Source organism: Lissotriton helveticus, chromosome 5_1, assembly GCF_964261635.1.
Source record: "Lissotriton helveticus chromosome 5_1, aLisHel1.1, whole genome shotgun sequence".
NCBI classification, from domain to species: Eukaryota; Metazoa; Chordata; class Amphibia; order Caudata; family Salamandridae; genus Lissotriton; species Lissotriton helveticus.
In genome coordinates this window covers 1,646,915,782-1,646,928,351 of record NC_136065.1, presented here as the reverse complement: position 1 = coordinate 1,646,928,351, position 12,570 = coordinate 1,646,915,782, and the positions used below count along the sequence as shown (strand labels likewise).

Here is a 12,570-nt window from a genome sequence, read left to right as displayed (position 1 = left end):
TCATAAGTTTCTCCTAGACTGTGTCAGAACTGGCAAATATATGTGGTGTTCAATAGACAGAGCACATGATATAGCAGAATTATCAAATCTGTTCCATTAGGACTGTAGTTTTTAATAGTCATGATAACATGCTAGCATGTGAGTCGATCTTGCACAGTGAATAAGGGAGCGGTGCCAGTATCTACTTGGTCAGCTCTAGATGGCTCAACTGGGGAGGTATGAGAACAGTGAGCTCCAGTGGCGCAATTGGTTAGCGCGTGGTACTTATACAGCAGTACTTGCATTGAGGCATGCAGAGGTTGTGAGTTTGAGCCTCACCTGGAGCAGCTTACTGGTTTTTCATAAACCATTTCACTAAAAGTAAAGAATAAACTCAGGGGAAAGACGGCCCTTGCTAGAGAGTTTTTACTTCTTTTCAGGATCTGCGTGTCCGACTCTTCCAGGTGCAAATATCACAATCCAATTCGATGCTCCTTATAAACATTCCATGATGTGCCGTCTTGCATAGCATGCAAACACCACATCAGTGCATTTAAAAATACATTTGTAGAATAATAAATATGATGAAAACATTGTTGTCACGGGATAACCATATACTGAGGAGCTGCAAACAGTGCTGTATCAGCTACTTACAATAAAATTTAACTGAAAGACATATCAAAAGAAGAGCGTCATCATATTAATGTTTCTAGTCAACATAAGAGTTGCACCATAGCAGCTTATGGTGCTTTCTGCTCAGATTGTGCCTCCAATCCCACATTGATTTTTTTTATTCTTTGCAGTTTAAAAAAACAATTCATGCTCAAAGTTAACTTTTTAAAACCATTCAACCTAATATATTTATTTCTCTAACTTGTGAACGTGGTACATGTTCTCTTTTCCTCATCCCCATCACGATACTCCTTTTCCCGAAATCAGGTTCACTTCTTTATCCAGCCCTCCCATCCAAGGTCATCAAATCTATGAAGCGATTCTGCTTTTTCTCACATTCTCTCTATGTACAAGATACCTTGTATCATTTGAATGGACAGCAGGAGAGTCGGATATTTATGGTTAGTGGGGGTGGGGTTTTGAAGATTAACCTCATTTGACTAAGAGCCGGGGCATCTGGGAGGAAAAGTATTTTAAGGGGGATGAAGTTCACATCTCCTTGGTGAAATTTCTAGATCCTTATTTCATCCTTTCTGTGGATGCAGACTCAGTCGGAACAGAGGTCATAGTCCTCGCTCTGACTTTCAAAGGAACTTCAAATATGCATGGCTTATTTGGCTTTGCCCGGCGGGGTGAGAATGGCGTTTGTCAGGCGTTCGTCAGGCGATCGGAAGGGGTGAGGCGATAGTTTATGGTTCAATGGTTTTCATGAAGTCTTCTTGATACGATGAAAGCAGGAAAGGGAAGCTTGTCAATAAGCAAACTTAAGACAAGGTGTGACTCCTAGAAAGAATGACTTGGAAACAACATACAGAAACTCACATATAAAAAGGCCCTGATGAGGCTTGAACTCATGACCCCTGGTTTACAGGGCCAGTGCTCTGCCACTGAGCTACAAGGCTAGCCTGCTTGCAGTATGTAAATCGCTTCATGTATTCTTACTGCGGTATGAAGATATCTATGATTTTGAGACTCTGTATGGAAATGCAGTTGCATTTGAATGTCTACATGCGTGCACAAATTGAAGAGCATGCTTAAGACACTTTTCTTGGAAGTAGGAAAAACTCCATTTTGATTTGAGAACATAAGAGTATTCACATTTATGACCATACTGATAGCTCTAGTTAGTATGTCCACAATCAGTGACAGATAGAGAACTCACTTATTAGAAGTGATCTGTCTCTGTGGGGCAGACATATGTCAACAGTCATACACTTGAGATGGCTGAAACTTTAGGAGTAAGAGCTGCTTTCTTATCAGTCTATCTATCCAAACTGGTTAGAAGTAACCCTGGGCGTCCGAATCGGCTACGCCCACGGAGTAGGCGTAGTGTTGCCTTCTACGCATTTTGCGTAGACAGCGTAGCCGGCAACACTACGCCCACTCCGTGTGCGTAGCCGATTCGGCCGCCACCCGCCTCCCTCCCGCCCTCCCCTACATACATTATTTAAGCAACTAACCTTAATAAAACAATTTTTAAAGCACTTACCATGTCCGGGGCTCTTCCGGGGCTCCCTCTTGGAATAGCGTCCCTTCCTGGATACCAATGCGCATGCGCGGCCTCCCGCGCATGCGCATTGGTATCCAGGACGACGCTATTCCAAGACGGAGCCCCGGACGAGCCCCGGACACGGTAAGTGCTTTAAAATTGTTTTATTAAGGGTAGTTGCTTAAATAATGTATGTAGGGGAGAGCGGGAGGGAGGTGCGTAGTGGGGCTATGCGGAGTGCGGGAGTGGGCGTAGCTTCTCGCCCACTCCGCGTAGCTCCGCGGAGCCCCACTACGCACACTACGACCAGGGTTAGTTAGAAGGCCAGGAGTGAGGGAAAGGCAATCCTCTGGACACTTCATGAAAGATCTAATTTCAATTAAGCACAAAACACTTCCCTTAATTTGACATAATTGCCAAAATGGAATAGTCAGTTGGGCCCTTCTAGTGGATTATGGCTGTGTCTTGAAAGAGAGTGTAATTGTACTACGAGACATGCCCACCTTCAAAAGAGTGTCAGATGGCGTTCCGACGAAGGTGGGATTCGAACCCACGCGTGCAGAGCACAATGGATTAGCAGTCCATCGCCTTAACCACTCGGCCACCTCGTCTGCCTTAGGTGACTATGTTTCATTTTTTAGGAAATTCTTATGATGTGCTAATTACAAATAATCATAAGTTTCTCCTAGACTGTGTCAGAACTGGCAAATATATGTGGTGTTCAATAGACAGAGCACATGATGTAGCAGAATTATCAAATCTGTTCCATTAGGACTGTAGTTTTTAATAGTCATGATAACATGCTAGCATGTGAGTCGATCTTGCACAGTGAATAAGGGAGCAGTGCCAGTATCTACTTGGTCAGCTCTAGATGGCTCAACTGGGGAGGTATAAGAACAGTGAGCTCCAGTGGCGCAAATGGTTAGCGCGCGGTACTTATACAGCAGTACTTGCATTGAGGCATGCAGAGGTTGTGAGTTCGAGCCTCATCTGGAGCAGCTTACTGGTTTTTCATAAACCATTTCACTAAAAGTAAAGAATAAACTCAGGGGAAAGACGGCCCTTGCTAGAGAGTTTTTACTTCTTTTCAGGATCTGCGTGTCCGACTCTTCCAGGTGCAAATATCACAATCCTATTCGATGCTCTTATAAACATTCCATGATGTGCCGTCTTGCATAGCATGCAAACACCACATCAGTGCATTTAAAAATACATTTGTAGAATAATAAATATGATGAAAACATTGTTGTCACGGGATAACCATATACTGAGGAGCTGCAAACAGTGCTGTATCAGCTACTTACAATAAAATTTAACTGAAAGACATATCAAAAGAAGAGCGTCATCATATTAATGTTTCTAGTCAACATAAGAGTTGCACCATAGCAGCTTATGGTGCTTTCTGCTCAGATTGTGCCTCCAATCCCACATTGATTTTTTTTATTCTTTGCAGTTTAAAAAAACAATTCATGCTCAAAGTTAACTTTTTAAAACCATTCAACCTAATATATTTATTTCTCTAACTTGTGAATGTGGTACATGTTCTCTTTTCCTCATCCCCATCACGATACTCCTTTTCCCGAAATCAGGTTCACTTCTTTATCCAGCCCACCCATCCAAGGTCACCAAATCTATGAAGCGATTCTGCTTTTTCTCACATTCTCTCTATGTACAAGATACCTTGTATCATTTGAATGGACAGCAGGAGAGTCGGATATTTATGGTTAGTGGGGGTGGGGTTTTGAAGATTAACCTCATTTGACTAAGAGCCGGGGCATCTGGGAGGAAAAGTATTTTAAGGGGGATGAAGTTCACATCTCCTTGGTGAAATTTCTAGATCCTTATTTCATCCTTTCTGTGGATGCAGACTCAGTCGGAACAGAGGTCATAGTCCTCGCTCTGACTTTCAAAGGAACTTCAAATATGCATGGCTTATTTGGCTTTGCCCGGCAGGGCTTGCCCGGCGGGGTGAGAATGGCGTTTGTCAGGCGTTCGTCAGGCGATCGGAAGGGGTGAGGCGATAGTTTATGGTTCAATGGTTTTCATGAAGTCTTCTTGATACGATGAAAGCAGGAAAGGGAAGCTTGTCAATAAGCAAACTTAAGACAAGGTGTGACTCATAGAAAGAATGACTTGGAAACAACATAGAGAAACTCACATATAAAAAGGCCCTGATGAGGCTTGAACTCATGACCCCTAGTTTACAAGACCAGTGCTCTGCCACTGAGCTACAATGCCAGCCTGCTTGCAGTATGTAAATCGCTTCATGTATTCTTACTGCGGTATGAAGATATCTATGATTTTGAGACTCTGTATGGAAATGCAGTTGCATTTGAATGTCTACATGCGTGCACACATTGAAGAGCATGCTTAAGACACTTTTCTTGGAAGTAGGAAAAACTCCATTTTGATTTGAGAACATAAGAGTATTCACATTTATGAATCAACACAAGGAGAGATAGGGTTATAGGGCATTCTTACACCCCAGTCAGTTATCAGATAAACAAAAGAAGAGTGTCCCTCAGAGAAGCGTTGTAGCACGTAAGATTCGAGGCCAGTTGTAAGTGGTCAGATGCACAGGCCAATTTCACGAAAAAATACAAGATTTTTTCAAGAAACCCTCACTCACCCTAGTGGTGACATGCTTCATCATCGGGTCCACCGGGAGAGATCGAATACCTCCCCGGTGTGCTGCGACGCCAGGAGACTGCGGAGCAGGTTCTTGTGAGGGTAAAGTGTGAAAAAAGTTAAGTGAATTTAAAAATGTCCAGGGTTGTACCAAAAAATCATTTATTGGCTGGTCAACCTGACATATAAAAAATTAACTATGTGTAGGGAGAACTAACCAAATAGAATATACTTGTGTTTCCCTATTAAAGAGGGGTCAACATGTTTCTGCCCGTGGTATGTGTGACTTTAAAGGGCTTTCTTCAGGACCAGTTTGTGAGTGTCACCTTAACAGGTGTGGGCGCGCTAAGGCCCACCCTGCCAAAGGCGGTGAAAGTTAAAAATAGCACTATGTATAAAAAAGGTGCATTAAAAGAAACAAACTAATAAGTCTGGGGAATTACCTCTGTTACGAGGAACGTAGAAGTCTGTGGACAGATGGTGAGACAAACAGACAAATAAACAAACAAATAACATAGAATCAATCAATATTGATCATTTTGCATGGCAATTGATGCAACTTGGTGGCGTGATACGTGCTGGCATACCTATCAAAGGCCGTGGCCGAGATGCATGGGAAGTAAAGAAAAAGTTGTGCCACAAGCCGGAGTGGTGGGCCTCAACTAGCGCTGAGAAGTGTAGTCCTCTATTCACATTTATGACCATACTGATGGCTCTAGTTAGTATGTCCGCAATCAGTGACAGATAGAGAACTCACTTATTAGAAGTGATCTGTCTCTGTGGGGCAGACATATGTCAACAGTCATACACTTGAGATGGCTGAAACTTTAGGAGTAAGAGCTGCTTTCTTATCAGTCTATCTATCCAAACTGGTTAGAAGTAACCCTGGGCGTCCGAATCAGCTACGCCCACGGAGTAGGCGTAGTGTTGCCTTCTATGCATTTTGCGTAGACAGCATAGCCGGCAACACTACGCCCACTCCGTGTGCGTAGCCGAGTCGGCCGCCACCCGCCTCCCTCCCGCCCTCCCCTACATACATTATTTAAGCAACTAACCTTAATAAAACAATTTTTAAAGCACTTACCATGTCCGGGGCTCGTCCGGGGTTCCCTCTTGGAATAGCGTCCCTTCCTGGATACCAATGCGCATGCGCGGCCGTCCGCGCATGCGCGTTGGTAGCCAGGACAACGCTATTCCAAGAGGGAGCCCCGGACGAGCCCCGGACACGGTAAGTGCTTTAAAATTGTTTTATTAAGGGTAGTTGCTTAAATAATGTATGTAGGGGAGAGCGGGAGGGAGGTGCGTAGTGGGGCTACGTGGAGTGCGGAAGTGGGCGTAGCTTCTCGCCCACTCCGCGTAACTCCGCGGAGCCCCACTACGCCCACTACGCCCAGTGTTAGTTAGAAGGCCAGGAGTGAGGGAAAGGCAATCCTCTGGACACTTCATGAAAGATCTAATTTCAATTAAGCACAAAACACTTCCCTTAATTTGACATAATTGCCAAAATGGAATAGTCAGTTGGGCCCTTCTAGTGGATTATGGCTGTGTCTTGAAAGAGAGTGTAATTGTACTACGAGACATGCCCACCTTCAAAAGAGTGTCTGATGGTGTTCCGACGAAGGTGGGATTCGAACCCACGCGTGCAGAGCACAATGGATTAGCAGTCCATCGCCTTAACCACTCGGCCACCTCGTCTGCCTTAGGTGACTATGTTTCATTTTTTAGGAAATTCTTACGATGTGCTAATTACAAATAATCATAAGTTTCTCCTAGACTGTGTCAGAACTGGCAAATGTATGTGGTGTTCAATAGACAGAGCACATGATATAGCAGAATTATCAAATCTGTTCCATTAGGACTGTAGTTTTTAATAGTCATGATAACATGCTAGCATGTGAGTCGATCTTGCACAGTGAATAAGGGAGCAGTGCCAGTATCTACTTGGTCAGCTCTAGATGGCTCAACTGGGGAGATATGAGAACAGTGAGCTCCAGTGGCGCAATCGGTTAGCGCGCGGTACTTATACAGCAGTACTTGCATTGAGGCATGCCGAGGTTGTGAGTTCGAGCCTCACCTGGAGCAGCTTACTGGTTTTTCATAAACCATTTCACTAAAAGTAAATATTAAACTCAGGGTAAAGACGGCCCTTGCTAGAGAGTCTTTACTTCTTTTCAGGATCTGCGTGTCCGACTCTTCCAGGTGCAAATATCACAATCCTATTCGATGCTCCGTATAAACATTCCATGATATTCCGTCTTGCATAGCACGCAAACACCACATCAGTGCATTTAAAAATACATTTGTAGAATAATAAATATGATGAAAACATTGTTGTCACGGGATAACCGTATACTGAGGAGCTGCAAACAGTGCTGTATCAGCTACTTACAATACAATCTAACTGAAAGACATATCAAAAGAAGAGCGTCATCATATTAATGTTTCTAGTCAACATAAGAGTTGCACCATAGCAGCTTATGGTGCTTTCTGCTCAGATTGTGCCTCCAATCCCACATTGATTTTTTAATTCTTTGCAGTTTAAAAAAACAATTCATGTTCAAAGTTAACTTTTTAAAACCATTCAACCTATTACATTTATTTCTCTAACTTGTGAATGTGGTCCATGTTCTCTTTTCCTCATCCCCATCACGATACTCCTTTTCCCGAAATCAGGTTCACTTCTTTATCCAGCCCACCCATCCAAGGTCACCAAATCTATGAAGCGATTCTGCTTTTTCTCACATTCTCTCTATGTACAAGATACCTTGTATCATTTGAATGGACAGCAGGAGAGTCGGATATTTATGGTTAGTGGGGGTGGGGTTTTGAAGATTAACCTCATTTGACTAAGAGCCGGGGCATCTGGGAGGAAAAGTATTTTAAGGGGGATGAAGTTCACATCTCCTTGGTGAAATTTCTAGATCCTTATTTCATCCTTTCTGTGGATACAGACTCAGTCGGAACAGAGGTCATAGTCCTCGCTCTGACTTTCAAAGGAACTTCAAATATGCATGGCTTATTTGGCTTTGCCCGGCGGGGTGAGAATGGCGTTTGTCAGGCGTTCGTCAGGCGATCGGAAGGGGTGAGGCAATAGTTTATGGTTCAATGGTTTTCATGAAGTCTTCTTGATACGATGAAAGCGGGAAAGGGAAGCTTGTCAATATGCAAACTTAAGACAAGGTGTGACTCCTAGAAAGAATGACTTGGAAACAACATACAGAAACTCACATATAAAAAGGCCCTGATGAGGCTTGAACTCATGACCCCTGGTTTACAAGACCAGTGCTCTGCCACTGAGCTACAAGGCCAGCCTGCCTGCAGTATGTAAATCGCTTCATGTATTCTTACTGCGGTATGAAGATATCTATGATTTTGAGACTCTGTATGGAAATGCAGTTGCATTTGAATGTCTACATGCGTGCACAAATTGAAGAGCATGCTTAAGACACTTTTCTTGGAAGTAGGAAAAACTCCATTTTGATTTGAGAACATAAGATTATTCACATTTATGACCATACTGATAGCTCTAGTTAGTATGTCCGCAATCAGTGACAGATAGAGAACTCACTTATTAGAAGTGATCTGTCTCTGTGGGGCAGACATATGTCAACGGTCATACACTTGAGATGGCTGAAACTTTAGGAGTAAGAGCTGCTTTCTTATCAGTCTATCTATCCAAACTGGTTAGAAGGCCAGGAGTGAGGGAAAGGTAATCCTCTGGACACTTCATGAAAGATCTAATTTCAATTAAGCACAAAACACTTCCCTTAATTTGACATAATTGCCAAAATGGAATAGTCAGTTGGGCCCTTCTAGTGGATTATGGCTGTGTCTTGAAAGAGAGTGTAATTGTACTACGAGACATGCCCACCTTCAAAAGAGTGTCTGATGGCGTTCCGACAAAGGTGGGATTCGAACCCACGCGTGCAGAGCACAATGGATTAGCAGTCCATCGCCTTAACCACTCGGCCACCTCGTCTGCCTTAGGTGACTATGTTTCATTTTTTAGAAAATTCTTACTATGTGCTAATTACAAATAATCATAAGTTTCTCCTAGACTTTGTCAGAACTGGCAAATGTATGTGGTGTTCAATAGACAGAGCACATGATATAGCAGAATTATCAAATCTATTCCATTTGGACTGTAGGTTTTTAATAGTCATGATAACATGCTAGCATGTGAGTCGATCTTGCACAGTGAATAAGGGAGCAGTGCCAGTATCTACTTGGTCAGCTCTAGATGGCCCAACTGGGGAGATATGAGAACGGTGAGCTCCAGTGGCGCAATCGGTTAGCGCGCGGTACTTATACAGCAGTACTGAGAGGCCACCCCCGCGACTTGGGGAGGGGGGCCTTTAGTGGGCATTCCGTGCCCGTCTCTGTGGGTAAGTTTCGGTTCTTGGGTGGGACATCATGGGGAGGGTGTCTCGGTAATGCGAGACGCTTGGTGGGCGTCTGAGGACCCTCCTCCCAAGGGGATAAGGAGAGCAGCACCCCGGGAGTAGCCCTCTTTTGTCTCTCGCCTGGGTAACAAGAAGGCCAGCCGAGGAAGAGTTGCCCACCCACCCATCCCTAAGTTCAATTGTGGGGGGCGGGGCGGGGCGGGGTCCCTGATAAGAGAAAAGGCTGAGGGACTCCTTTTGGACGGAAAACGGTTGACCCTGGAGCAGGGAAAGCAGTTATGGCGGCTCTAGGCTGGCGGGAGAGGGGGCCGTCCTGCTGGTGGTCCTGGACTCTCTGGCTCTACCCTAGTAGCTGGTGGCTTGGAAAAGGGGTGGTGTTGTGTCCTGCTGGTACAACACTCCTCTAGAGATGCCAATTTGTATATATATGGTAAACTGTGGCGCATATGTATGGGCGCAGCATTTATGTGTGAATTTAATAAATGGTAAATGTGGGAAGTTTTACACACAACGGAAATGGATTTTGGTATAATAATAAAGCTACGCAGAGGACATCAATCATTTGTAAGTGTTTTACTGGGAGAGGGGTGAGCCTGGTGTAAAGAGCGAATGGCACGAGATATCCCCACTATTGCATTGAGGCATGCCGAGGTTGTGAGTTCGAGCCTCACCTGGAGCAGCTTACTGGTTTTTCATAAACCATTTCACTAAAAGTAAAGATTAAACTCAGGGTAAAGACGGCCCTTGCTAGAGAGTCTTTACTTCTTTTCAGGATCTGTGTGTCTGACTCTTCCAGGTGCAAATATCACAATCCTATTCGATGCTCCTTATAAACATTCCATGATGTGCCGTCTTGCATAGCATGCAAACACCACATCAGTGCATTTAAAAATACATTTGTAGAATAATAAATACGATGAAAAAATTGTTGTTACGGGATAACCATATACTGAGGAGCTGCAAACAGTGCTGTATCAGCTACTTACAATAAAATTGAACTGAAAGACATATCAAAAGAAGAGCGTCATCATATTAATGTTTCTAGTCAACATAAGAGTTGCACCATTGCAGCTTATGGTGCTTTCTGCTCAGATTGTGCCTCCAATCCCACATTGATTTTTTAATTCTTTGCAGTTTAAAAAACAATTCATGCTCAAAGTTAACTTTTTAAAAACATTCAACCTATTACATTTATTTCTCTAACTTGTGAATGTGGTCCATGTTCTCGTTTCCTCATCCCCATCACGATACTCCTTTTCCCGAAATCAGGTTCACTTCTTTATCCAGCCCACCCATCCAAGGTCACCAAATCTATGAAGCGATTCTGCTTTTGCTCACATTCTCTCTATGTACAAGATACCTTGTATCATTTGAATGGACAGCAGGAGAGTCGGATATTTATGGTTAGTGGGGGTGGGGTTTTGAAGATTAACCTCATTTGACTAAGAGCCGGGGCATCTGGGAGGAAAAGTATTTTAAGGGGGATGAAGTTCACATCTCCTTGGTGAAATTTCTAGATCCTTATTTCATCCTTTCTGTGGATGCAGACTCAGTCTGAACAGAGGTCATAGTCCTCGCTCTGACTTTCAAAGGAACTTCAAATATGCATGGCTTATTTGGCTTTGCCCGGCGGGGTGAGAATGGCGTTTGTCAGGCGATCGGAAGGGGTGAGGCAATAGTTTATGGTTCAATGGTTTTCATGAAGTCTTCTTGATACGATGAAAGCAGGAAAGGGAAGCCTGTCAATAAGCAAACTTAAGACAATGTGTGACTCCTAAAAAGAATGACTTGAAAACAACATACAGAAACTCACATATAAAAAGGCCCTGATGAGGCTTGAACTCATGACCCCTGGTTTACAAGGCCAGTGCTCTGCCACTGAGCTACAAGGCCAGCCTGCCTGCAGTATGTAAATCGCAACATGTATTCTTACAGTGGTCTGAAAATATCTATGATTTTGAGACTCTGTATGGAAATGCAGTTGCATTTGAATGTCTACATGCGTGCACAAATTGAAGAGCATGCTTAAGACACTTTTCTTGGAAGTAGGAAAAACTCCATTTTGATTTGAGAACATAAGAGTATTCACATTTATGACCATACTGATAGCTCTAGTTAGTATGTCCGCAATCAGTGACAGATAGAGAACTCACTTATTAGAAGTGATCTGTCTCTGTGGGGCAGACATATGTCAACAGTCATACACTTGAGATGGCTGAAACTTTAGGAGTAAGAGCTGCTTTCTTATCAGTCTATCTATCCAAACTGGTTAGAAGGCCAGGAGTGAGGGAAAGGCAATCCTCTGGACACTTCATGAAAGATCTAATTTCAATTAAGCACAAAATACTTCCCTTTATTTGACATAATTGCCAAAATGGAATAGTCAGTTGGGCCCTTCTAGTGGATTTTGGGTGTGTCTTGAAAGAGAGTGTAATTGTACTACGAGACATGCCCACCTTCAAAAGAGTGTCTGATGGCGTTCTGACGAAGGTGGGATTTAAACCAACGCGTGCAGAGCACAATGAAAAGGGGGGGCCCTCGGCCCCCCCGCACGCATGGCGGCGCGGCGACCGTCGCCCCCACTGTCTCCTTTGTTGCCATTCGGCGGTGGGGGCGTGCCCTGGGGGGCGCGGCCCACCGCCGATTGGCTGGCGGCCTCCTTGACCCGGATCCTGGGAAGTGGGTCCGGGTCAGGGGGGACGGGCTAGAGGAGGGGCCACCTGGCCCCTCAGGAATAAAGAGATAGGGAGCGCCCAGGAGACCCCCTTGTCCCTGGACGCTCCCTCGCCGAAACGGTGTGCCCCGCGCTCGGGGCTTCTTTGTTTTAGGAGTTCACGGGACCAGCCTCGCGGGGAGGCTCCTTAACTCTGTTTTTGTTTTTCCAGGATTAAGAAACGAGCAGTGAGGACCGAGCCAGCGGTGTTGTAGGCTCGCAATGGGCAGAGGGAGCATTCCGGTGGTCGAAGACTTGCAATCGCGGAGGGAGCAGCCATGACCGGCGGGGCGAGCAGGGCGGCGAGTGAGAACCTTCGGAGTCAAGCAGAGCTCCGTATCACGGGACGGATCGTGTCTCACGAGGGCATCCCTGCACACAGCGGCACTAGGACAAAAGTTAAGTGACCGAAGCAAACAAGATGTTTGGCGTGGGGAGCGTTTTTGTTGTAGCTCATCTGGTGGAGAATGAAGCGCCGAAGCGCCCCCCCCCCCCCCTTTTTGCATTTGTATGTTGTGTAATTGCATATCGCGCTGCTGGTTGTTGAATTCACTCTGGCCTTTGGGCGCAACTCCACAATTTTTATGGCTTTCAATACAGCCAAGGGGAACATTCAAATGGAAGTTATTATTTTGTGTGTGGTTTTTGAAGGAAGAAACACATCTCGACTGCATTAGAGCAGACTT

At 44.6% G+C, this 12,570-nt stretch overlaps 10 non-coding genes across 10 annotated transcripts; 3 read left to right on the top strand and 7 right to left on the bottom strand.

Annotated features, from left to right (window-relative positions):
* Nucleotides 1-231: 231 nt before the first annotated feature.
* On the top strand, nucleotides 232-326 carry TRNAI-UAU (transfer RNA isoleucine (anticodon UAU)). The gene is made up of 2 exons: nucleotides 232-269; nucleotides 291-326. It is a non-coding gene; the product is annotated as a tRNA-Ile (tRNA).
* Nucleotides 327-1,481: 1,155 nt separating this feature from the next.
* Nucleotides 1,482-1,553, bottom strand: TRNAT-UGU (transfer RNA threonine (anticodon UGU)). The gene has a single exon. It is a non-coding gene; the product is annotated as a tRNA-Thr (tRNA).
* Nucleotides 1,554-2,669: 1,116 nt separating this feature from the next.
* On the bottom strand, nucleotides 2,670-2,751 carry TRNAS-GCU (transfer RNA serine (anticodon GCU)). The gene has a single exon. It is a non-coding gene; the product is annotated as a tRNA-Ser (tRNA).
* Nucleotides 2,752-3,043: 292 nt separating this feature from the next.
* TRNAI-UAU (transfer RNA isoleucine (anticodon UAU)) lies at nucleotides 3,044-3,138 on the top strand. The gene is made up of 2 exons: nucleotides 3,044-3,081; nucleotides 3,103-3,138. It is a non-coding gene; the product is annotated as a tRNA-Ile (tRNA).
* A 1,168-nt stretch (nucleotides 3,139-4,306) lies between these two features.
* On the bottom strand, nucleotides 4,307-4,378 carry TRNAT-UGU (transfer RNA threonine (anticodon UGU)). The gene has a single exon. It is a non-coding gene; the product is annotated as a tRNA-Thr (tRNA).
* Nucleotides 4,379-6,381: 2,003 nt separating this feature from the next.
* On the bottom strand, nucleotides 6,382-6,463 carry TRNAS-GCU (transfer RNA serine (anticodon GCU)). The gene has a single exon. It is a non-coding gene; the product is annotated as a tRNA-Ser (tRNA).
* Nucleotides 6,464-6,755: 292 nt separating this feature from the next.
* Nucleotides 6,756-6,850, top strand: TRNAI-UAU (transfer RNA isoleucine (anticodon UAU)). The gene is made up of 2 exons: nucleotides 6,756-6,793; nucleotides 6,815-6,850. It is a non-coding gene; the product is annotated as a tRNA-Ile (tRNA).
* A 1,154-nt stretch (nucleotides 6,851-8,004) lies between these two features.
* On the bottom strand, nucleotides 8,005-8,076 carry TRNAT-UGU (transfer RNA threonine (anticodon UGU)). The gene has a single exon. It is a non-coding gene; the product is annotated as a tRNA-Thr (tRNA).
* Nucleotides 8,077-8,665: 589 nt separating this feature from the next.
* On the bottom strand, nucleotides 8,666-8,747 carry TRNAS-GCU (transfer RNA serine (anticodon GCU)). The gene has a single exon. It is a non-coding gene; the product is annotated as a tRNA-Ser (tRNA).
* A 2,245-nt stretch (nucleotides 8,748-10,992) lies between these two features.
* On the bottom strand, nucleotides 10,993-11,064 carry TRNAT-UGU (transfer RNA threonine (anticodon UGU)). Its single transcript has one exon. It is a non-coding gene; the product is annotated as a tRNA-Thr (tRNA).
* Between the last annotated feature and the right edge of the window lie 1,506 nt (nucleotides 11,065-12,570).